General features: G+C 40.3%; 1 protein-coding gene across 2 annotated transcripts in view; it reads left to right on the forward strand.

The window, feature by feature from the left end:
- Kif26b (kinesin family member 26B) overlaps nt 1-26189 on the forward strand; it is a 548528-nt gene that overhangs the window by 315230 nt on the left and 207109 nt on the right. The window lies entirely within an intron of this gene.

The following is a 26189-nucleotide window of genomic DNA, read 5'->3' on the forward strand; positions in this document are numbered from 1 at the left end:
TGTGGAGATAAATGATGGGAGTCTCAGGGGACCTGCTGCTGGCTCAGGTTGGGATCCCCACAAGCAGATCCTGAAGTGAAGATTCATAAGCACATGATTTATTAAGAATATGGTCCCCAGGGAAACTGAGGGGGTGGAAAAGGAAGGAGAGGGAGCCAGAGATGGGGACAGTTGAGGTAGAGACCAGTAGAGGGTGGCTTTGAGCCTCAGCCTGATCCTACTAGGGAACTGGGTTATGTGTTATGCTTCAGAGTTGTTCTGACCTGAGGCAGTGGAGATGGGTCTGTCATGTCCCTGACTGTTAAGCCATTTTGGCTACTGTGGAGAGGGGAGATGGTAGTAGACTCTACGTGCTTTCAGCTACCTCTCCAGGCACGCAGGCGAGGCAGGCTCTGGTAGCCGAAGGGCGGGGCTTTGAAAAAGAGGTGCAGGTGCTGTTTGCTTGAAGCTGAAGCATGAAGAGGGTGCACACAGGGAGATCTGGGCTGAGCCTCAGCATTATCGCCTACGCCTGCCCCTCCATGCATCCACCTGGCAGGAGAGGAGGCCAACAAATGCGAAAACAGCAGCAAGAGGCACCCAGAGCCTGGTGTTTCCAAGCAACACCAACAGCTGCATTCACACAGAAAGGTGTTGATTTTCCTCTCTTCTGGAGGTGGCAGTTTCATCACTGAATTCAGATGTCATTGCTTGGTGAACCACCTTCCAACCAAGACGGCAGAAGTTGGACACTGGGTTGTTTCCTTTTGAACAATGTAATAGGACAAGGTAGACTTTTGTATCTCCTGAGAAAAAAGGAGGTTGTTCCTAAGTAAACGTCCTTGTTCTCTGGCGAGGTGGCAAAAGAGAAAAGGAAAATGAAAAAAAGGGATTTGCCCAAGACAGGGAGTGATTAAGAGCCACAGATTCCAAATCCATGTGTGTCTTTCTTCAAAGCCGACAGCTTGATGTTAAAAAAATTATATAGTATATGAACCTAGAAAAACAACATTTTAAGTGAAAACAGATCTCTCCCATTTCAAAGAAATATCAACTCTTTATTGTGGAGTGTGGGGGTCCCTTACATGTGTCCTAGCTGGACATGAAAAACAAAATTCTACGCAATTTATAGCACAATCTGGTTCTGTCATTTGCTTACCTTGTATGAGTCATACACACTGACACTAAGGGCCCAGAAGCCAGGCATGTTATAGTTTTAATGTTGTGACTGAATAGAGACCAGAGCCAATGTCCATCCTCCCTGGGCTTTTGGGGGGAGTTCGGAGTGAAATTCAAGGTGTATGGAGTAAAAGCAAGGTGTGCTCATCATGAAACTTTGGGGCACTTTGCCAAGTCTGGGCATCTTCAGCCTGCACAGTACTGTCAGAGGAGGCCGGGGACTACTTAGAAAAGCAGTGAATGAGATATTTTTATGAGGATAATGGGACTCAAGGTTTTTCTTAAATTTAGAATTAAAGGGCTGGGGATTTAGCTCCGTGGTTCCGGTGCCTGCCTTGCAAGTGCAAGGTCCCAAGTTTGATCCCTGGTACCAAAACAAAATAAAACAAAAAACTTTAAATTAAAAAAAGTTCTTATCATGTATGTGTATATATATATATATATATATTTACAGATAAGATAAAATGATTATGGAATTTTTCTGCATGAAAAAGAAATTAAAATATGTTATTGTACATGTACCAACTCCACACAAAGAATGTAAACATTATGTACTGACAACATGTACTAATAAAAATTAAGAAACTAAAATATGCATAAAGAGAAGTTTGGGGTATAAATGGAATGAGTTTCTTTATGGTTAGTTTTTCATGGCTGGGACAAAATACTCGACACCCACAATGTAAAGGAAGAGGCATTTGTTTTGGCTCACAGTTTCAGAGGTTTCAATCCATGGTCATCTGGTTCCGAGGCAGAAACCACATGGCAGATAGCATGATGGAAGGAAGCTGCTCACTTCCTGGCAGCCAGGGACCAGAGCAGGGAAGAGTCCAGAGAAGAAGGAGCCAGGGAGCAGATAAGGTTTTTCAGATGATACCCCACGACCCACGCAGACACACCCAGAGTATGCTTTACTAAGCTACGAGGTGTCTCTCAAGCCAAGCAAGTTGACATCGAGATCAACCATTACAGTTATCTATTGATACATGTCAAAGTTGGATGATACCTACCCAGACTATTCTGTATCTGTATACATTTGAAATTTTCCATAATATAAGTAAAATAGCTCATGAAATGAATTTATACTCAAAGACTCTTCCAGAAGACTGTGGCTGGTCCCAGTTATCCTTCATGTGCTTCCTGGTGCCCTTCAGACTCCTGCTGCAGGACTGGTGTCTAGTTCATTTGTGCTGCAATAACAGACTACCTGAGTCTGGGTAATTTATAAACAACAGAAATTTATTTCTTGCGGTTCTGGAGCCTGGGAAATCCCAGGTCAAAGGGCTGTATCTGGTAAAGCCCTGCTGCATCATAACATGGTAGAAGGCGCTCCATGGGCTGGAGTGAAGGAGGAGGAAGGGGATGAAGATCATTGCTTGATCAGGAACCCACTCACAACAGTGACCCACTCTTGAAATAACAGCATGAATCCATTCACAAGAGCAGAGCTCTCATGACCTAATCACCTCTTTCAGGTCCCATGTCTGCTGCACTGGGGATTAGCTTTCCAACAGATGGGCTTGAGGGGGCACATTCAAACCATAGCAGGTGGCAAGGACACCTGACTCTCCATCTGTGGCCCCCATGGCTGCCATCACTCTGCTCTTCTCCCCAAATCCCACCTCTCCAATCACAGGGCCCCCCGCCGTACAGTTCCATTAGGCCTCCTCCCTTATTTCTTCAAAAATTGTTCTCAATGTGCATTTCAGGGACTGAGTTCATTTGAGCAGCATCGTCTTATACTATTGTGTTAACTCTGGGTCTTTTCTCTCAGATAAAGATGGTAGAATGCACACTCTATTTGGTTGCTTCTGTAGAAGGAGCCCACTAAATTTCATAGCGCTAGTCAAGAAAAGTGTAAGAAAAGTGAGCAAAGTATAAGAAGCTATGATTCAGAAATTGTGACCTTGGAAGCAGAGTAGCCATGTAGGTGAGCAGCTCAAAAGCAGGCTCAAGAAAACCTCATATGTGGGCCCCCAGCCTACTGACCCTCAGTTGGGTTTTTATTTTCTAGAGTCGTCTTTTGGTAATTGCAGAGGTTCTAGACTTAATTAAGGTGATCCTAAGGTGTGACCTCTAGGCTTAGAAGGAATCTAAAGAATAACCCAAAACTCTATTATAAAGATGCTAACTCTTACATGAATTGATTACCTCATGGCAGAAAAGTCTCCCTCAATGAGGTGTCTGATACAATTGGAAACTCTGCTGTCCCAATTCACAAACCATCAAAGTAGGACTCCAGCCCCTTTCATTTTGTATGAAAATAAATCATTTCTGCTATTTTAAAAAATAATTTTAGGTATACAATATAATGACATTCATCATTGGAAATTTGCACCTTTACATAATCTCTCTTGGTTCTTATTTTTTCCCTCTTCCCCTGCCCTCCCTTCAACCCTCCATCCCTCCCTATTTACAAAGACTGTTTCCTCTTTTTCATTTTCTCATATTAATACCATTCCCTTCTTTCCTTTCCCCTAACCCTCCCACTTCGCCTTCCCCTTTCCCCCTTTTCTTCCTATTTCACATTATCTATTACACCTTTTAGTCCTTATTTATACTTTCATTTTCTCACACTAGAGAAACTATACAGTATTTACACATGTGTGTCCTATTTATTTCACTTGAATATCACCTCAATGTGCATCCATTTAGCTATAAATGTCTCTAGTTTCTCATTCTTTATGGCTAAGTAATATTCCATTTTATTTTTAAAAAACACATTTTCTTTATCCAGTCTCCAGTTGATGGCCACTTGGGTTGCTTCCAAGTTTTAGCTATTACAAATTGTGCTGCTATGAACATGGGTGCACATATATCGCTGTGGTATGATTCTTTTAATTCTTTGGGGAAGATACCCAACAGGGGAATAGCTGGGTCAGATGGGACTTCCAATCCTAGTTCTTTGAGGTATCTCCATACTGATTTCCACAGTGGTTGTACTGGTCTACACTCCCAACAGCAGTGGAGCAGTGTTCCTCTTTCCCACCAGCCCCACCAGCATTTGTTATTGGTTGATTTCATGATAGCAGTCATTCTTTCTGGAGTGAGGTGGAATCTCAGCGTTGTTTTCATTTGCATCTCTGAAATGACCAGTGGTGTTGAACATTTTTTCATATGTTTTATTTGCTACTTCTACTTCTTTGTCTGAGAAATGTCTGTTCATTTCAGATGCCCATTTTTGGATTTGGTCTTTAAACTTGAGAGGTCTGATTTTTTAAAGTTCTTTATAGATTTTAGAGAGTAGACCTTTGTCTGAGGAACAGCAGGTGAAATTCTTTTCCCACATTGTGGGTTATCTCTTCACACTGCTGGTGGTTTCTCTTGCTGTGCAGAAGCTTTTTAATAAGAAGAGATCACACTTGTTGATTGTTTGTGTTAGTTCATGGGCAACTGAGGTTTTGTTCATAAAATCTTTTCCTACACCAAGGTCTTCAAGAGTTCTACTTAACCTCTATTCCAGCCGGTTCAACGTTTCTGTTTTAATATTGAGATCTTTAATCCATTTTGATTTTAGTTTAGCGCATGGTGAGAGATATAGGTCTAGTTTTAATCTTTGGCAAGTTGAAGCCCAGTTTTCCCAGCACCATTTATTAAAGAGGCTATCTTTCCTCCAGTGAGGGCATTTGGCTCCTTTGTTGAAGATGAGGTGGCAGAGTGTGTCTGGAGTTGTTTCTGCATCTTCTAATCTATTCCACTTGTCCTCAAGTCTGTTTCTTTGCCAGTACCATGCTGTTTTTATCGTAGTAGCTTTGTAGTATAGTTTCAATTTAGAGGCTGTAATACCCCCTGCCATGTCTCTGTTGCCTAGGATTGCTTTTGCTATTCTCTTCTTGTTCCAAATGAATTTTTGGACTGTTTTCTCAAGGTCCATGCATTATGCTGCTGGGATTTCAATTGGGATTGCATTGAATCTATATAGCAGTTTTGGAAGTATGGCCATTTTCATTGTGTTGATCCTTCCTACCCAGGAGCAAGGGATGTCTTTCCGTTTTCTGATACTGTGTTCAATCTCTCTTTTCAGAGTGCCATAGTTTTCAGAGAAGAGGTCTTTGTTTTCTTTTGTTAGGTTGATTCCTAGGTATTTCAGTTTTTGGGGTGCTATTTTGAAAGGAATTATTTGCCCTATTTCTCTCTTGGTGAGTCTGTTGTTCGTGTAGAGGAAAGCTATTGATTTTTGTGTGTTGACCTTGTATCCAGCTACTTTACTGAATTTCATTATTAATTTTAGAAGACTTTTGGTGGAGTTCTTGGGGTCTTCTATATAGAGTATCATGTCATCAGCAAATAATGACAGTTTGACTTCTTCATTTCCTATCTTTCTTCCATTTATTTCTTTCTCTTGTCTAATTGCTGTGGCTAATATTTCCAAAACTATGTTGAACAGGAGTGGTGATCATGGACATCCCTGTGTTGTTCCTGATTTTAGTGTGAAGGATTTCAGTTTTTGACCATTTAGTATGATATTGGCTGTTGGTTTTTCATAGATGGCTTTTATCAGCTTGAGGTAGAGACCGTTTATTCCAATTTTTTGTAGGGTTTTTATCATAAACACATGTTGGATTTTGTTGAATGCTTTTTCTGCATCTATTGAGATGATGATTATTTGTTTTTTGTCCTTGGCTCTATTAATATAGTGTATTACATTTATTGAATTGCATATGTTGAACCATCCCTGCATCCCTGCGATGAATTCCACTTGGTCAGGGTGTATGACATTCTTTATGGTCTTCTGCATTCTATTTGCCATATCTTATTAAGGATTTCTGCATCTATGTTCATTAATGAGATTGGCCTATACTTGTCTTTTTGGTTGGGTCTTTTGCTGCTTTGGGGATCAAGGTGATGCTTGCTTCCAGGAATGAATTCAGGAGTATTGCTTCCCTTTCAATTTCATTGAAGAGTTTAAACAGTAGTGGCAGTAGTTCCTCTGTAAATGTTTTATAGAATTCGGCAGTGAAGCCATCAGGACCTGAGCTTTTCTTAGATGGTAAGTTTTTAATTACGTTTTCAATTTCATTGATTGCTACTGTGTTGTTTAGAATTTTTAGGTCATCTTCGTTCAACTTTGGTTATTCACATGTATCTAGGAATCTGTCCATTTCTTCTATGTTTTCCACCTTATTCGCATATAGGTTCTCAAAGTAGATATTGATGATCCTCTGGATTTCTGCTGAGTCTGTTGTAATTTCACCCTTTTCGTTCCTAATTGCATTGATTTGGGCCTTTTTCTTTCCTTTTTCTGATAAGGTTGGCTAAGGGTTAGTCAATTCTGTTTATTCTTTTGAAGGAGCAACTCTTGGCTTCGTTGATTTTTTGTATCATTCTCTTAATCTCCATTGCATTGATTTCTGCCCTGATCTTTATAATTTCCTTTCTTGTATGAGTTTTCGGTTTGTCCTGCTCTTCTTGCTCTAGAAGCTTGACGTTCAGCATCAGGCTGTTTAATTGGGCTCGTTCTGTTTTCCTAATATGAGTATTCACTGCTATGAATTTCCCTCATAAGACTGCTTTCATTGGGTTCCATAGATTCTGATACGTTGTATTGCCATGGTCATTTAATTGTAGGAACTGTCTGATTTCTCCTTTAATTTCCTCTGTGACACATTGGTTATTCAGAAGTGTGTTGTGCAGTTTTCAAGTGTTTATGAAATTTTTTTTGCAGTTTCTTTTTCTATTGATCTCCAATTTCATCGCACTATGGTCTGCTGATATAGAGGGGATAACTTCAATTCCTTTGCACTTACTGAAACGTATTCTATGAGCAAGTATGTGGTCTATTTTGGAGAATGACCCATGTGCAGCTGAAAACAATGTGTATTCTGATTTTGTGAGGTGGAGCACTCTGTAAACATCTGTTAAGTTCATTTGTTCAAGAGTTTGATTGAGTTCTCGTATTTCGTTGCTTATTTTTTTGTCTAGTTGATTTCTCTGTTTGTGACAGTGAGGTATTAAGGTCCCCCACTATTGTATTAGTGCTTATATACTTTTTCATGTCTGTTAGTGTTTGTTTTATGTAGGTGGGTGCACTAGTGTTCGGTGCATATATATTAATGATTTATTTTTCTTCCTCTTGGATTCTTCCTTTCACAAGGATGTAGTGTCCTTCTTTGTCTCTCTTAATTAGTGTTGGTTTGAAATCCACTTGATATGCAAAGAGGATAGCTACTCCTGCTTTTTTTCAGGTTTCTGTTGCATGGAGTATTGTTTTCCACCCTTTAACTTTCAGTCTATGAGTTTCTTTTCGAATTAAGTTTCTTTCTTGTATGCAGCATATTGTTGGATTTTGCTTCTTGACCCATTCTGCTGGTCTATTTCTTTTGATTAGTGAATTGTGACCATTACTACTGATGGTTATAACTGATACATATTTACTTATTCTCTTCATGACTTTTTCTTTCTGTTGGATTCTCCCCCTTTGAGTTTAATTTCTTGTCGTGCCAGATACATTCATTCTGTTGGGCTTCCTGGGGTTGTGATCCTCATTGTCTTTTCCTAGGAGGATATTGTCTGAAATTTTTTGTAGTGCTGGTTTGGTATTCATGAAATTCCTAAGGTTCTCTTTGTCGTGAAAGTATCTTATTTCTCCATCAATTTTGAAAGATAGTTTTGCAGGGTACATCAATCTGCATTGGAGGCTGTTTTCCTCTAGGGCTTGAAATACATCACTCCAAGCTCTTCTTACCTTGAGGGTTTGCGCTGAGAAGTGTGCTGTGATTCTGATGGGCTTTCCTTTGTATGTGATTTCTTTCTCTTCTCTCACTGCTTGTAGAATTTTGTTCTTCTGTTGGTTTCTGAAATCTTAACAATTATATGTTTATGTCTAGATGTTTTTTGATCAAGGCTATTTGGAGTCCTATATGCCTCACTTATCTGTATGTCAAGTTCTTTTTCCCTCCTTGGGAAGTTTTCTGCCATTACTTCTGCAAAGAGTTTTTTTATGTCATCTGCATTCTCTCCTGTGTCTTCATTGTCTCCGATCAGTCTTATGTTATTCTTCTTTGCATCATCTAGCAGCTGGTGGATGGATTTCTTGTGGTCCCTTACTATTTTAAAGGAATTTTTCTTTTCCTGGTCACTAATTGCAATCTCATCTTCTATATCTGACATTCTGTCCTCACATTGGCTGATTCTGCTGCATAGACTTTCAGTGGAGTTTTTAATCTCCTGGAAATCGGTTTGCATCTGTTTTATGGATTCCGTTTGTTTCCTATGTTGGGATTCCATCATGTTCCTCAGATCCTCTATTTTTTAAATCTGTGTCATCTCTAGATTTATTAATCATGTCTTGCACTATGAGCACAATCTCTGCTGTTATCTGAGAAATTATTTCTGATTTCATTTTTTCCAGATCCTCTTTTTTTGCCAGTTCAGGGAGTCCAGGTGGTTGAGTATCAGATTGTTCTATCTGGTTTCCCTTTGGAGTTGCTTTATGTTATCTGAGAGTCTGATTTTGAGACTTATTCAAGTGTCTTCTCATTTCAGCCGGGTCGGGGGTGGGGGCGGAATGTGTGGTGCTGGCGCCCATGTAGCTCACTTCTTTGGTGCTAGGGGTAGTGGTACAGTGGCCCGGAAGGTTCACCTCTTGTGGGCTGCGGGCGGCTCTGCTCCTTGATGCTCAGGGCAGTGGTATGGTGGCCCAGAAGATTCACCTCCTCTGTGTTGGGGCCAGCTCTTCTCCTCGGCACTGGTGGTGGTAGCATGGCAGCCTGGAAGGTTCACCTCCTCTGCTTTGAGGGCAGCTCTGCTCCTCAATGCTGGCGGTGATAATCATTTCTGCTCTTATTCCAGAGTTCCCAAAGACATTGCTGTGGACCTTGGAAGAGTAAAGGAGGTTCCTGGGTACAAGGTGCATGTTTATAACCCCAGCACTCTGGGAGCTTGAGGCAGGAGGATCCAGTGGCTTAGGCAACTTAGCAAGACCCAAAATCAACAAAAAAGGGGAGGGGAGCTGGGAATGTAGCTTAATGCAATCCTGAGAGAGAAGGGGGTGGGGAAGGGGGGGAATGGTAAAGGGGGCGAAGGGAGGGGGGAGTGAGAGAAACAGAGCAAGAGAGCCCATTATCTGGCAAGGAAATTTCATTTTATTTTATAGTTGGAGATAGAGTTTATGACTAGTCAGTGGTCTCTTCCACAGTGATATGTGTACCATGAACATTATAGGCTCTCAGGATATAAACCAGTGGATTAATTGAATGGTAGATAATCTGCTCTGCAGATACAGCTCTGGGATCTGTTTGAGCTTTGCCTCTTCACTGCAGCACTCTGGGGAGGTTTGTGCCTTCACTTCTTGAGCAATGCACTGCTGATATAGTTGATGGTATTCAATGAAACATGCTTCGATGTTCTTTGCACAGCACACTTGAGACTGATAGTGCTAAGGAGTTTGTGCCTAGTGTTCTGGTTTTAATTAAATTCAGTCCTACTTTTTTTTTTAATCTATGGGGAAATAGAAATATGCTGAGTACTGAGAGGAGAAATATAGTTTTTCATAAGGATTTCTGCGGTCTGAATTTGTAGGTTAGGAGGTGACTAAGTCATGTGGGCTTCCTCCTTATCAGTGGGATTAGTTTCTTCATATATATAAAAAAATAGCCCAGAGGAGGCTTGTTCCTCCCTTTTGCCGCATGAGGACACATGGAAAACACGGTCCATGATGAATGGACCCTACCACATGGCAAATTTGCTGAACCCTTGATCTTAGACTGCTTAGTCTCCAGAACTATTAGTGACAAATTTCTGTTGTTTATAAGTCATCCAGTCCAACGTATTTTGTTATAGAAGCAGGAATGGGCTAAGACAAAGACTAATCTTAGTAGGAAGGAATTAATATAGATCTCATGAATTATGCCAGATTCTTAAAAGGCTGGAGGAGACCCTTGAGACCTCTCAGAGTGGAAAGTTATGAAATACCGCACAAATCTCAGTTTGGTCTGGAGTTTGATAGCTGTTGTTTAGTTTTGGAGTTGGCATCGCCACCTAAGGTCAAAGTGTTGAATTCCATCTTGCCTACACAGAGCTACTTTGAATTTTGATAACATCATACTATCTTTAAATTTATTTATTTATTTATTTTTATTGGTACATTGTAGGTATACAATACAATTACATTTCTCATTGGGAATTGTACCTTTACATGATGCATCTTGGTTCTTATTTTTTCCCCATTCCTAGCCCTCCCTTCACGCCCTCCACCCTTCCCTATTTACAAAGACTTTATTTCCATTTGTTCCATTTGTCATCATTTTTCCTTTCCCTTCTTTCCTTTCCCCTGCCCCTCCCACTACCCCTACCCCTTTGGACCTTTTCTTCCTATTTTACATTATCAATTATTCATTCTAATCATTGGTACATTTTAGGTATACAATATAATGACATTCATCATTGGAAATTTGCACCTTTGCATAGTCTCTCTTGGTTCTTATTTTTCACCCTTGCCCAGCCCTCCCTTGAACCCCTCCATTCCTCCCTATTTACAAAGATTTTGTTCCTATTTTTCCATTTTCTCATATTAATCCCATTCCCTTCTGTCCTTTCCCCTAGCCCTCCCACTTCCTTCCCCTTTGACCCTTTTCTTCCTATTTCACATTACCTTTTATACATTTAAATTTAAAAATATATTTACTGAATATCTAGGGAGCCCAGATAGGGTGATCTCCTTGCTCTTGCTAGCTTTGTGAATTTTAAAGCCAGCAGCACTCAGTAGCAATTAAATCTTTAGAGCAACACAAAGTTTCCACAGCTGTAGCATTCTCAGAGAATCCCCCATGCCTGAAACAAGGAGAATGCTCATGTTAGCACATCTATCCTTGAGAATTGATTCTATGCTGCTGCCTTCGGCCTTCAGGTCCAGAGCAACTTCATGTGGATTTTGAACCAAATTAACACAGGAGCCAAGAGTCTGTCATACAAACAGAAAGGGGCCAGAGCCTGCAGCAGCCCTCAGCTGCTCTGTGTCCCTGTGGATTGTTATCATATGGAAGTGATTTGCATAGGCTGAGAGCAGTGGAGTGAAAAGAACCAGGACATTGCTAAAAATCAGGGAGAGCAATTTATAAGCCTCAGTGGAAAAACAAGCTGGACACACCACAAAGGAAATACATTTCCCCAATAACTTTGTCTTTTTGGAGGAAGCTTTAGATGACTTGTCTTTGAACAGCATTTGTTGATGAAGTGTGCCATCGTAGCAGGATCAGGAGGGGCTGAATTTCCCTCTCAGCCCTAACTCTATGGTTCAGTGTATACATTTCCACTTTGTACCAATAATCAGAGAAGTTACCCTGAGTAGGAAGTGTGTTCACCAAACACCTGGCTAGCCTGAAGCTCGTTACATTTGACAAAATGTGCAACAGAAATTATAATGACTTTTCCATTTTAGGCTGGATTATGGAATTCTGTAATTAAGAGTATTTAAAAATCCTTGGTGGAATGAGGAGGTAAAATCGCCTTGATACTTTACTGCTGGAGGTAAAGATATCTAACAAAAGACAAAAACATAAATTTTAAATGATGATCTGCCCCAAAACATTCACCTACCATGAGATGGCTTTTTCGAGTCTACCTGTTATCTTATGCAATTATTCCCGGTGCTTTCTACTAATAGTTTCATTGCAAGTGAGTTTACATACATAAAATCTATTTTTTCTTATGTAATCATTTTTCACTCTAATCCATAAAATGTCAGTACATGGTGGGGCCATTGTTATCGATGAGAGAAAGATAATCTTTAGATGTGTGCATTCTGGATTGGGAAACACCAGCATTACAATACAAAATACACTTGGTGTGTGTGTGTCTGGGCAGAATGTGATACTTTTCCTTACTCTTATTCCCTTGAGCCATTTGCTGCAGTCAGCTCCTTCCTCTAGTTGATATTTCTGGTGGGCATTTTCTCTCTTGATCCTGTGGTTCTATCTGTAAATTGCTTTCCCTGTCTAGCTGGAAAGCAACATAGCATCTCCTTCCAAATCCCTGGATTTACAAGGTTCAGGGAGCTTACCTGCCTCCCCCATTAGGTGACTGGGATCAGAAGCGTTTCACTGTTGTTTACATATTCTGAACAGTGGAATGAGTTGTTTTTGATCATTTTTAATACTAATAAGAGAAAAAGTCATGTTCACTAAATAGGAAAAATAACTGAATTCTTTTCCATAAAATCCTTCCTATAAAGCTTAGGGTGCTGTCCAGTGGGTTCAGTGGTAGTATGAGAACAATGGTGCACAGTTGGGAAGTGGTTTCACTTCATTGTGACTTAATCTCCTCATTTGGATAAATAAGGAGACTAGGGATAATATACCTCTTGGGCAGGTGAATTTTATGGTAGGATTTACAATAAAAGAGAGCTAATGCTGCAGGGACCTTACCAAATGCGGGTACCTGTGCCCCCCAGGGATAGAGCAATATGCCGTGGACTCCAAGAAGCTGTCCAATATGGCACCTCTTCTAGGAGTATTAGTTTTTCCCACTGTGGACAATAGGGAGGAGAACTGTTTCTTAAGCAGTAAAAAGCAAATAGATATTGTATGGAATGGAATATTACATGTGAATGAATTTTAAAGGCAGTATGAACTAAGAATTTCTGGCCAGATTTGGACAGTTTGGGTATTAATTTAGGCTTCTGTGGGAACTAATTCACTCTGCTTGTGACATCCCACGTACCACAGGGAGAAGGTTGGTTTTTGTTTTTTCAGAGAACTGGCATTTTGATTTATTTTTTTATTAGTCTTACTGTTTTCCTATTTTCTACCTCATTGATTTCTGCTTTTAATTTTATTATTTTCTACTTTCAGTTTCCTTTTGCTTATGTTGTTCTTCTAATTTTTAGAACTTGGGATTGAATGTATTTATTTTTATTGATATAAGTATTTAAACTATGAATTTTCCACTATTCACCACTTTAATTGTATTTTATAAATTCGGATATGTAGTATTTTATTAACATTTTGTTTTTAAAATCCTGCAATTTTAGTTTGCCTTTCCCCTTTTATGCAAGAATGATTTAATATAAAAATTTAATTTCCACGCAGAAGAGCCCTTTTGTTTTATTACTTTTAGTTTATTTCTAGTCTCTTTGCATTGTGATTAAATAGTGCTGTTTTTATTAGTTTTAACTTATGAACATATCGAAGTATTGTTTGTGACTTAAGGTATGGTCAGTTCTTATGAATTGCACTTGGGAGTTGTATCCTCTGTCACCTTGGTGCAAAAATGCTATGTACGTTTAAAATACATTTATTATAGTAAAATATATATAACATAAAATTGTGATCCTAACCATTTTTAAGTGTGCAATTCAGTGGTATATTAATTACATTCACAATGTTGTACAACTATCACCCCTGTCAGTTACCAAAACTTTTTCATCTCCCCAAATAAAATTTCTGTAACCACTAAGTAATAGCTACCTGCTCCCTGGTAACCTCTACTCTACTTTTTGTCTCTATAGATTTGCCTATTCGGAGCATTTCATGTAAGTGGACTCATACAGTATTTGTCCTCTTTGTATCTGGCTTCTTTCACTCAGCATAATGTTTTCATAAGGTTTATCCATATTGTAGTGTCTATCAGAAGTTCATTCTTGCTGGGGGTAGTGGCACACGCCTGTAATCCCAGCACTCAGGAGGCAGAAGCAGGAGGATCGCCACAAGTTCAAGGCCAGCCTAAACTGCATAGCAAAATCCTGTCTCCCCAAAAAAAAAGTTCATTTCTTTTGATGGCTGAAGAATGACCATGTGTCGCGTTCGCCTTTGACCAGCAATGACGACGCAACACCAACGCTCTTCTTCTAGCAGTTTATTCAGGAAAACTTAACATTCTTTTTCTTCTACTCCTGGGGAGCACCCGTCCCTAGAATAAGTACCCCTGAACCAACCAATCACGGATAGTCATGTGGCGAATGCGGATAGGTACACGTAAGAGGGGGCAGAGCATCAGACACATCACAGCCAAATAAGGAGTTGTTTATCATAAAGAGCTCTCGCCGTCGGGATGGCGGAAGGTGGAAACCAGCGCCATCTTTAAGGCGCGGCACACGCAGCTCTCCACAACCATGGACAGTGTATACTGCATTCTGCTTATCTGCCCTTTTGTTCACAGATGTCGAGTAGATTTCACCTTTGGCACTATTATTGAAAAATGCTGCTTTGAACACTGGTGTACAAGTATCTGTTTCTGTGTTAAATTCTTTGGGAACACACCTATGAGTTGAATTGCTGAGTCAAACTGCCCATTTTCCACAGCAGCTGTACCCTTTTACATTTCCATCAGTGATGTACATGGACCCCAATTTTTCCCACATTCTCATTAACATTTATTTTCCTTTTTTTTTTTTTTTTTTAAGAGTAGGAAAAATTTATTGGGAGAAAGAAAGCTTCTGCCTAAGAGAGACAGAGGGGGGACCGGAAAGTGGGTTGCCCGCCCACCCCACATTTGAAAGATGTTTTATACAGCAAAGCCATGTGGTGAGGCGGGTACAAAGTGGGAGAAAACTATGAGACCCAATGGAAATTTGCAAAGTGGGCATGAGGTGTGACAAAACCATGACCAACCAATAAGATTACCAGTACAGTCACCCAGGTAATACTGGTTAAATGGGGATCAAATGGGAAGACAAGTCACATACAAGGAATTTCCCATTTAAAATATCAATCACCGCTATCTATCTCTAGGGGAAGTAGTGTTTCTTTTCCTATTTATAATGCTATCCATTGAATGTGCCTCATTTGTTCTCCATGTTGTTTCCTTGCTGTCTTGGCTCCTGGAGGGCTGGCACCTTAAGGGAGGCCTTGTCTACCTGCCAACAAGATATCTAATTAACTTACCTATCTATAATATTCCCCTCTCTGAAGAAGTATCCCTAACTGCTGTGAGGGAGCAAAGGGCGAAGACTGTTCTGGCTGCTTCCAGCTGAAGAGGGTCGTAGTTGTGGTCAGCAGTTAGAGTTACTCTACAGAGTTTATCTAAAGGCCCTCAAGAGGCTCCAGGCATTGTCATCTTGGTAGCCATATAGCTTTGAGTCTGGAGGAGACAAAAGCCAAAGAAACAGTAATATATGGGCTAAATAATGTCAGCAGCACTGCTATGAATATAGCCAACAAAGGTTTGCACTGGGAGGAACTAGTAATAGCCTCCCACAAAGAGGATAAGGAGAAGGTCCAGGGGACTTCAGAATCCAACATAGAAGTAATATTACATAGTTTAGCAGTTATAAGCTGTTTACAAGGTTGATCTGGTACATCCTGGTAAAAGAAGTCTAGCACATTTGTCCTTGGTTCCATTTGTATGACTGCTTGGAGTTGGCAGCCTCTTTAGATACTCTAATAGTGATTGTAACCTGATGACTCAGATTCTTTCATTGATGGAGGTTATGTATAATTCTGATACTTTGTCATAAATCTCTCTAGTTTTAGCAAAGATGTAGGATCCTGTAGGAAAGGTTCCTTCATGCCCTGGATTCTTTGTTGACTTTGAGGGGCCAGGGTCAAAATATCGGGTGTCCTCATAGCCCAGTTAACTTTCTAGTTTCAGTCTCCAAACTCTGACCAGTAATTTCAGTGGAAGACCCCCAAAATAATGTAGAGGGAAGAGATGTAACTCCCAAACCTGCTAGATATCCAAAACATGAGTTCTTGTTCTCTAAATTTGAAGAATGAATTCTAGGAACAACAGAGGTTAAGAGTAGGAAAAATTTATTGAGAGAAAGATAGCTTCTGCCTAAGAGAGACAGAAGGGGGACTGGAAAGTGGGCTGCCCCTATTTTCCTTTAAAAAAAATTATAACCATCCTAGCAGGTGTGAGGTAGTATCTATTTGCATTTTCCTAATGATTGATTTTGAACATTTCTTCATGTGTTTATTGACCATTTGACTGTCTTTCTTGTGAAATGTCTATTTAAATCCCTTGTCTATGTTTAAAAATTACCCTTTTATTGAGTTTAGTTCTTGAAATATTCCGAATGTAAACCCTTATCAGATTTGTGATTCACAAGTATCTTCCCATTTTGTATGTGTCTTTTTGCTTCCTTGCTAAGATCCTGTGATGCAGAAAAGCTTCTAACTTTGGTAAAGACCAACTTATGTATTTGCTCTCTGTGCTTGTACTGTCATATCTAAGAATCCTTTGCCGAGTCTTAAGACATGAAGATTTGTTGCTGTTTTTTCTAAGAGTTTTATAGTTTTAACTTTTATATTTAGGTTGTTTTATCCATTTGAGTTAATTTTTGTATGTGGGATGAGGTATGGGTTCAACTACATTCCTTCATGTATAGAAATTCAGTTGTCCCAACATATCAGAAGGTCTGTTTTATTAATCATGATATGGTTAAGTCTCCTGTAGCGTTCTTGATTTGTCTTGAACTAAGAAAGGTCGATTGGTTAAAGCAATGCCATGCTGAGCTAGCTGTACAAGAGCCCAAGGGAAAAAGAAAAATCAACAATGCTGATTCTGTGTTTATATAAAATGTTTACATTTTATTCATTATATATGATTTCTGGCACTGATTTTTTGAAATACTGCATTAAGATACTTATCTTGCTTCCTGAGCATTTACCATCCCCTTACCTTCTATGACCAAGAAGAGTGCTTCATCCCTTCATCCTTGTCCGGGGGTAAAATATGGACTACTTTACTTCCAAGCTTGATACCATAGTAAAAGCCTTAGCAAGCTTCAATGTGGTATTGTTCTGACATTGTAAATAAAAACAGTGAATATCCTCATCATGTTCAGGTGGGGTGTGGGCTAAAAATCCATGTAAGGCATTGGGATGGCCAGGTTTGGGCTGAATCAGCTTATACACATTTGAAGCATGTGAACTGAAGGAAGGCTTAATTCAACTTACTTCAATAGTTTGAAATGTAATATTTAATGACAAGATCCTAGGGCTTCTTTTTGAGGTACTGGAAGTTTTATAAGTAAATAGGGAATTGTTTGACTGCACTATAAAGAATAGAATCTACTTATAGCTCCCCTTTTGGATTGTTTTCATGACTTTATACATAACTTTACCCCCTTACCTGTAGGGGATGCATTTCAATACCCTGGAATCATGGGAGGCACCAAACTCCATATATGTTATATTTTTCCTATACATTCACACTTGTGATAAAGTTTAATTTATTAACTAAGTGCAGCAAGATTTTACCAATAATAACTAATAAAATAGAACAATTATTAGAAGATACTGTAATAAAACTTATGTGAAGTCTCCCCAAATATCTTATGGTATTTTATTCATCTTTCTTGTGGTGCTGTGAGATGATACCATCCCTATGTGATGAGATAAAGTGAAGTGAATGACAGAGGCAGTGTAGTGTTTGGTTATTTGAACCCAACCCCTGCGATACCACAACAGTTGATCTGATAACTGAGGCAACTACTCAGTAACTAATGGGTGGGTAGCATATACAGCCTGGGAAAATGGACAGTGGGATGATGCATATTCCGAGTCAGATGGCATGAGATTTAAGCAAGATACTCAACACAGGGTACAATTTAAAACTTACGAATTGTGCTTTTCTGGAATTTTCTATTTTAGTATTTAAGAACTACTGTTTACAGGTAACTGAAACCAAGGAAAGCAAAACCATGGATAAGGGATGGAGATGGAGGGGCAGGGGACTGCTACATTCTCTGATTAATTCAGAGAATTGCACTGGCTTCATCCAAGCAGTGCAATACTTTCAAGACTGCTTTCTTACTTTTCTTTTAAGTACTTACGTCTGTGCTTTTGAGCATCTAGGGAGGTAAATCTGAAGAAGTATAGAAATAAAATATGACTCCATTTTGGCCTTACCCGCCCCTTCCAAATGCTTCTCTCTGAACATCTTGTTACGTGAATGGGAAAGGAAAAAAAAGGACATTTGGGTCCAGCAGATTTTCTTCCCTTTGTCTCCCTCTGAGGTGCTCAGAGGCATCAATAACAGGGCAGGAAAACCCTGGGTGAACAGAACTCAGTATTTTCCTTTGATATCTTCCATTGGGAGCTTTATACAGTGCATTTGAAAGCACTTTGTCAGCAAACTGCTGCTTCGGGCAAACATTGAGAAAACCAGTGCGGAGGCTGCAGTGGAAAGACCTGATCTGCCCCAGAAACTGCCCCAGTTTTCTTGTCAGGAGAGCCACCAGCAGAGGAGAAGTCCCCTACCCCACTCAAATCCCTCTTTCTTTCTTCTTCCTTTTTCCCTCTCCTTTATGTTGTAAGAATTGTGGGACTCTCTTTAAATAAAAATAACTCTCAACCTGAGCTTTGTTTTCTAATATAGATTAATGCCTGGATGTCTCATATTCCCCTCTGTAAAACTAGTCTCAACTTTAGATTAACAGCTAATTTATTTGGGACACATGTTTGAGTTCAAGGTGAAATAAATCCCAGATGTTCATTTTTCAAGGGCTTAAACATTGAATACTTGTCCATCACTCCACTTCAAGGAAGCCCTTTACCCCTACCATGAGTCTGAGGTTCACATGCCTGCTCCAAGCTGGTTCCACGCTATGTGAGATTGCCACTGGTGTCCTGCCTCTCCACACCACCGCTTGCTTGATTTTTTTGATTCAGTTTAATTAGTCCTAAATCCTTAAGCGTTTATCTTTAAAACTTTACTACTTTAGTTTCTCCTTGGAGTTGCAGTATGGCAAATAGTTACAGTGCTAATGCTGAGAGAAATAAAATCTTCCCTAACTGCCTTCTTCTCCTAACATTGAGCGGAGCCTGTTGGATACAGGGGGACTTATTCACGAAGACTGAGAGCCATAAGAAATGAGAGAGGCCGAACATGGTGAGCACTGCTCAGAGCGATGTGGCCTCTGGCTTTGGGCAGCTCTGTTCCACCAGGCGCTGCTCTTCCCTGGGGCCCCTTAGGGCAGGGCTGCTGCCTGGTTTCAGAAGGACATTCAGCCACGCAATGGTGGTGTGACTTTCACTTAACCTCTTCCCTTGTGTAAAAATGGAGTTCCTCCTGGTTACAAATTTCTATAAATGATCACTTACGTTTCTTTTAATTATAAAACTATCCCACTGGAAAAAATATTCAATGTATAAATAAAAAGACACCCAAGATTGTAGAGTCAGAGTTAACCATTTGTGGCTTTTTAGTGCGCCGTTTCCTATCTTTTTTCACACGTCATTTCATAGATGTAGCCTTCTTGCTGTGGACTTAACCAATGGCAGGTTGAAAATACCCCCCCCCCAATCCATACATAACATGTAGAGAGTATTTTCTGGCCATTATTCCTTAAACAATTCAGTAGAGCAACTATTTACATAGCATTAGATACTACCAGTAATCTAGAGATGAGTTAAAGTACATGGGAGGATGCCCACAGGTTATGTGCAGATACTATGCCATTTCATATAAGAGTCTTGAACATCTGCAAAGGTCCTGGGACCCATCTCCTGTGGGTACTGAGGAGCAACTGTACAGTTATTTTACAGAATTAGATTTCTATGTATATGCAGTATTTTTCATGAACATTATCTCTTGAACATTTGCCCTTGTCATTTAATATAAACTGAAAAGTAAATACATATGATGACTGCAGGCTATTACATTATGTGGATTATATTTCATTTAATGAATACCCTATTGTTAGATATTTAAGAGTTGTGCTCTGATAAATGATGCTGCCATGAATATCCTTGCACATAAATCTCTGTGCACTTCTCCGCTTATTTCCTCAGTCTGTGAGCCTCGCAAGAGAATCGTTGGGTCAAAATGTGTTGATGTTTTTAAGGCATTTGGAATATAGTGCCAAATTACACACGAGAGCTCTGTGATTGCCCAATTTCCTGATCTTGTACCAATACTGAATGTTATCTTTGCCTTTCGACAGTTTAAAATTACATCTCATTTTGTTTTCTCCCTTTACTGTTCATTGAGATTGATAGTTTTCATGTGTTTGTCAGCTATTTAAATTCTTCCACTAAAATTTTTTTGTGTCTTTTGTTCATCCTTCCACTAAGGTATTTGGTGTTTTCTTAGTGATATTTAAGAACTCTAAATTTCTATTATTTTAAAGTATGAATGATGTTACAAAAATGTTTTAAATTTTAGTGAAGCTATAGTAGCCAGTCTCCTTTTATACTCTAACCCCTTTATTATTTCCCAACCCTTGGCGCAGAGCTCTGCATACTCAAGGGGCAACATAGATGCTTTTTAATGAGAGAATGATCCATTATCTAAATATGTCATTGATGCACAATGTTGGTTAGTAGGGCCAAAATGAGAATTTTTAGTCCATTAAGAGTTATAATAAGGAAAGCTTTGATAATGAATTGTCCTAGGAAAGGAAGCTAGGAGAAAAAACAAATAAACAATATTCTATATATGTGATCTTTTGTTAGCAGAGTGTCACAGAGAACAAAGATTACAAATCAAAAAAAAAAAGTATAGCTCAGAATTTTTTCAAATTAATCAATACTTTATAATACAAAATGTAAATAGAATAATATAAGAAAGACCTTTATCAAATCTTAATGCTTTTTTCTGACCTTTTTTTAAAGAAATAAGATATGAAGTAATAAAGCCTCTTGCATTCCCTTCTCCCATATCATCCCTCCTTCCTGTCCAGAAGCAGCTATTATTCTGAATGTGGTGCTTATTATTTGAGTGCATGTTTTTGTACTCTTATGACACAGTCATGTATCTATAAGCAGCACTGAATATTATATTTTCTAAATTTCTATAAATGGCACCATATCATAAGTTTCCTACTGCGACATTTCTTTTCTCATCCAATATGTTGTTGAGGTTGATCTATCCTAGTAGTATTCTATCCTCTGGAAGTGTCACAGCTTAATTATCCACTCCCTACTCATCATCATGCCACTGTTTGTTCATGCAAATGTCACCGCAGTGAAGTCGATCACATCCCCATGTGCACATATGTGAATTTCCCTAGGGTAGGGAAGGAACTGCTAAATCACAAGAATGTACAAGCTCCTTCTTTTCTAGAAAATGCCTGTTTGCTTTTTGTCTATTCAAGGTGTTATATAAATACTTGCAATTTTCCCCAAGGACATCTTTCATAAATTATACCAGTTGATATTTTTGAGTGCTAGTGGGCCAGGAACTGTTCTAGGAGTTCTATATGATTCAACACACTTAATCCTCACTTCTTCATTTTACAGAAGAGGAAATTGAGATACAAGAACTTGAGGATCTTGCCCACAGTTCTACAGCAAGTACACCCAGTCAAGCATAGGTAGTATCATCCTCCTGCCTATCTCCTAAAGGAACCTATGCTCCACGTGCTAGAAAGACACCAGCCATGCTACATTTCTAGTGTCCAAAGACACTAGCATTTAGCTCAGAAGAAATCTCTGGAGAGGGCAGTAGCCTTGCTGGACTATTGCTGTTCTATAGGAAGAACAACCAGATGGTTGCTTAATTTGAACAAGGTCCACCTATCCATCACTGACTGATCCAAGACTACCTTCCAGGTTCTGTCTGCAGCAGGCCAGGCATATTGTTTGTTTTCAACCGCTCTCTCCATTTTGGTGTTCATGAAGGCATATTAGCTCTCTATCCATGCACTTTCCATGTTTTTCAGTCTACGGTAGACAACTTGCAATAAAAAGGTCAAATGACTTTTTTAGAAGCAATAGCGGATATAATCTTGTACATGTGAATTTTAATTGCAACACTTTAATCCCCATTCAAAGTGCCAAACTTTCAGGATTAATTTGTTGCATCTGTCAGTACCATGGCACTCAGCCTTCTAACCAGATTCTTTGCCCAAAGGCCCTCATTTACTAATGAGTAATCATTGTAATTTTCAGAGAAAATGTTACTGGTACAATCATGTTTGAACATTCATCAAGTATGACATGCGCCCGGTTAGGAGAAATGTTAGCATTCTTAGCCTACAAACATAGGCATCGAATTGAATTTCCCCATGCTATCATTTTCCCAGGCTTCTTACTTCCATTAGTGTTAGGAACAGTCGATGGTGAATCTATTAATGGCTTTATGGCCTAGATGATAGGACTGCATCAGGAGGAGTTGTCTTCCCAAATGACTGCAGCCCTTCTTCCACTTGCCTTCTATTATTCGCACCCACTTTGTAAAGAGGAGGCAGAGATGGGAAAGGGAGCCACTTCAGCAGGGAAGCACTTCTCTTTATGCACACATCATTGACACACAGCACCGACAAACTAATTATAGCTTTAAGTTAAGCATTTCCTCTTTCTGCATGTTGTTTGCAAACAGCAATTATTTCCATCCTGCATGCTGGAAAAATGCAAACCCAAATGGGGCTAATCAGTAGTTTCCAGTAAGTCCAGCTGTCCACCCATCCCTTCTGTTTTGGTTTTGATTTTTTCAAGTTGGGTTTCTGACTCTTCTTTCTTCTCCACCAGTTATTATTTTTTCAATCTTTCTAACCTGTCTTGAGGATCAGTGGTTGGAGTTCTATGCTTATGTTATCTTATCTCTCTTGAGCCTGGCCTACCATGGTATGTACTGAGAGAAACATCAACACAGCCAAAATGATTATGGCTTTCTTCCTGAATCCACACTGATGGCGATTCTATTGCATATGAAGCACAGCTGTGTGCCTGGCACTGCTAGCCACGAGGAGGGTGGGTGTGTTGTGCAGGTGGCTAAGACCTGGCCATAAGGAGTCTGAGGATGGGCTGAGTCAGTGAGAGAATGAATGGATACTTTGTAGTCATCGGAACCGGAAAAAGAACTAAGTTCTAAAAGCAAAAACAGGAACTAAGTTGTAAAGCAGCCAAATCTGAAGGAGCTACATGGTGGAATAGAACCCCAATACTAGAGTTATTTTGGCCATTATGGTACAAATCAGTTCAACAGACATTCTCAAAAACTCCTGCACTCATAACTACACTCGGATAGGACAGGGGAAAAGTCCCCTCCTTCTGTGATATGAGGGTGACAGATATGCAAACAGTTGCTGAAAGAAAGAGGGGGGGATGGTGCAGGATGCTGAAGCGGGGACGGGGAGGGGGGAGGGGGAAGGGGGGAGGGGGAAGGGGAGGAGAGAGGAGAAAGGTGAAAAGAGAAAAGAAAAGAAAAATCTGGGAAGGCCTTACAGATTAAGACTCAGGGAAAGCATCCCCGCGGGCATGAGACAGTTGGAGAAGACCCAACATGGCGATTTGAGGACACAGGTTCTTTTCAGTCTCATTAACAGGAACTGAAAGGAAAGGAAGACGTGAAACATCTAGTAACTACCTGTTCTTTCACAGCTAAACGGACCTTGAAGAGAAGCATCCTTACCTCCATTCTAAGCAGTGTTTGGGGACTCAGTTTAGAAGCCTGGATTATGAAGGGGTGATGTGTTAAACAACCAGGACTGACTTTTTTATTCTATTTTCTCACAAAGGCAACTCAAGTTTCCCACTCTTATAACCAACCAGATCAGCAAGTCGTGTGTTCCGTAAGTTTGCAGTGGTAAGGCAGAGTGCCCATGCAGCAGGGGTCAGGGGTAATTGGTTGTGAAAAACCCACTAAAAAGGAAACAAATTAACATCCGCCTCTTTTCCAGTTACTTTGAGTTGTTTAAGCCATGACCAGGACAGACGAGAGCCTCCTCAAGGGCCCTGGCCCGTGGTTCAGCTGAGATCCCACCTGTGGTTAGCGATAATGGCTGAACAGTCCATTTTCTCCAGACAACGACAGTATTTAGTTGGAGATGGAATGCAAATATTCATATATTTTTCACTACTGCCTGAGGAATTTAATTGTAGGGATCATGAAAACAGGACATTTCGACCGGAAATGGTGAAAGAATTTTGCAAAGCTCCATAAATCTACTTTATTCCTGAGGAATCCCGTTGAGAATGGAGAAGAGTTACATTGATTGACATCTGATCAAGTGGATTGGCCACAAGACACACAGAAGGAATGCTGTCCCCCAGACCTGTTTATGCTTTTCCTGAGACAATGCTTTTTAGGTCTGTCTCCACAGTGTTTTATACTCAACTTTTGCAGTAACTTCCTAAAATACATCAATGGGGCATATTTTACCTGCTTGAGTATCTCACGCAGCCAGCCAAAGCCAGAACAGGGCTGTAAACTTTGACGAAGTGGAGAAAAGTAACCGTTGTGGCAGTGACTTTCTTTAGTAGCATCTTCACTGTGTCCTACAATCTTAGTGCTAACAGCCAGTGTTAATCAGCTAGCCTTAAGTGTTGGGCTTCCAGGTGATAAGCACTTTACAGACACTATATTCTTTATTTTCTCATAATGGCCATACGAGGAAGTGGAGGACCAGAAAGTGTAGTTCATTGCCAAAAATCACTAGAAATGGGGTTTGAACTCCAATTAGTCTGATTTTGGAGGTTGTCCTCCTAGTCTTTACCCCGTGCTGCCTGGTATGAAGGAATCAATGGGAATGGGTGAATGAATGAAAAACTCATACCTGCAGGCTGGCTCTGGGCATAAAGAGAGACAATGCCTGTCAAGGGTTTATGCTCACTCAGGAAGACAAGGTTTGCTACAAGACACATACACATAAGAGCAACAGAATTGGTGGATGGATAGCACAAGTGACCACTGAGATTCCCTGTGTCATCCACCTCTGCTTTTCCAGAAATGCCTTCTCAGAAGAGAAGACCTAGAAGAAAAATCAGCCACTACTTTATACGTCAGCACAGGGAAGTAAGAGTGACAGCAGCTACCACTGATTCATTGTGCTCAACTTATTGCATACATTAGCTGAGCCAGTCCTGACACCTGTGCCACCAGATAGTGGTTATTATTCCTGTCTTATGGAGTAGAGACCTGAGGCTCAGTTAGGGGAAGTGAGGTGGTGGAAGTGGCAAAGTGAGGATTCATGCCATGGTGTAACTGTCCCCAAAGCTTATGAGCTCCCCATGGCATCTTGTGTCTCCCACAGATATAGATCAGTACTGTGGTGGGTTTTCTTTTTGCTTGGCTGGAGAGGGTAGCTGGGGGCTGGAATCCTCCAGATGGTGGTAGAAATGAAGCTATTGGCCATCCAGATGTGCACCTCTGGGTCAGCGCCTCCTGGGACTTTGCATCAGCAATTGTAGAAATTACTTGAAAGCAGCTTGTTTCAGGCCCTGTGAGTCCAGCATATTTCCCACCACCTCACAATGAAGGGACTGTTTATTTAACCCTGGGCCCACCACAGCCAGTGTGGATTGTGAGTCAAAGTATAAAAGAAAGTAGAAAGAGGATACAGGACTGATTTGTGTTCTACAGATTTAGTTTAACTCAATTTCAGGAAAACTAGAGGTGGATAAACATGAGATTGCATTGTGTATTAACATCTCAGAGATGAATCGACTTTGCCTGCTTTCCATATGGGGATACTGTGGTGTGAGGTTTGTTGTCTAAGGCTTTCCTTAATGAATTTTTCACTATTCATTCCTCAAATAGTGATATTTTATTGCTGCTTTGCTGCAGAACTTTCAAAAAATTACCTTTTCCTCCCCCTCTGGATAACATTTATAGACTTTGTCCACATCTAATCATGCCATCTTTACCCTTTCTAGTCTTTCCTCACATTTCTACCAGTTGCTCTCTGTCTTAGTCAGCTTTCTGTCACTGTGACAACATACCTGAGATAATTGACTTATAAGGAAGAAAAGTTTCTTTTGGCTGGGTTTCCGGAAGTTTCCGTCCATGGTTGTTGGGCCATGTTGCTTTTTGTCCTGTAGCGGCACAGGACGTCATGATGGAAGTGCATGGTGGATAAGCTGCTCACCTCATGGCAATCAGGACACAAAGAGAGAAAGGAAGGGGTTGGGGTCTCACTATTCCTTTCAAGGAGATTCCCTCAACGACCTAAATTCCTTCCACTGGGACCCACTTTCTACAGGTTCCACTACTACCAACAGTGCCAAGCTGGGGACCAGTCCTCTGACATGTGGGTCTGTAGGGGATACTTAAGATCTAAACTACTAGCGTGTAGAGGCAGCTTGCATCCGTCTTCCTCCTGCCGCAGAGCTGGGTGGAGTGAGGGCATCCCTACCCCACCGCGCTCATCTCATGAAAACAGCAGGCCCGCTCATCTGAAAAGTGCCCAGAGATCCATCCAGGTGGGG

The sequence above is a fragment of the Heterocephalus glaber genome, unplaced genomic scaffold, assembly GCF_053883595.1.
Source record: "Heterocephalus glaber isolate CG9 unplaced genomic scaffold, H.glaber_assembly_v1.0 deba00001600, whole genome shotgun sequence".
In the NCBI taxonomy this organism is placed as follows: Eukaryota; Metazoa; Chordata; class Mammalia; order Rodentia; family Bathyergidae; genus Heterocephalus; species Heterocephalus glaber.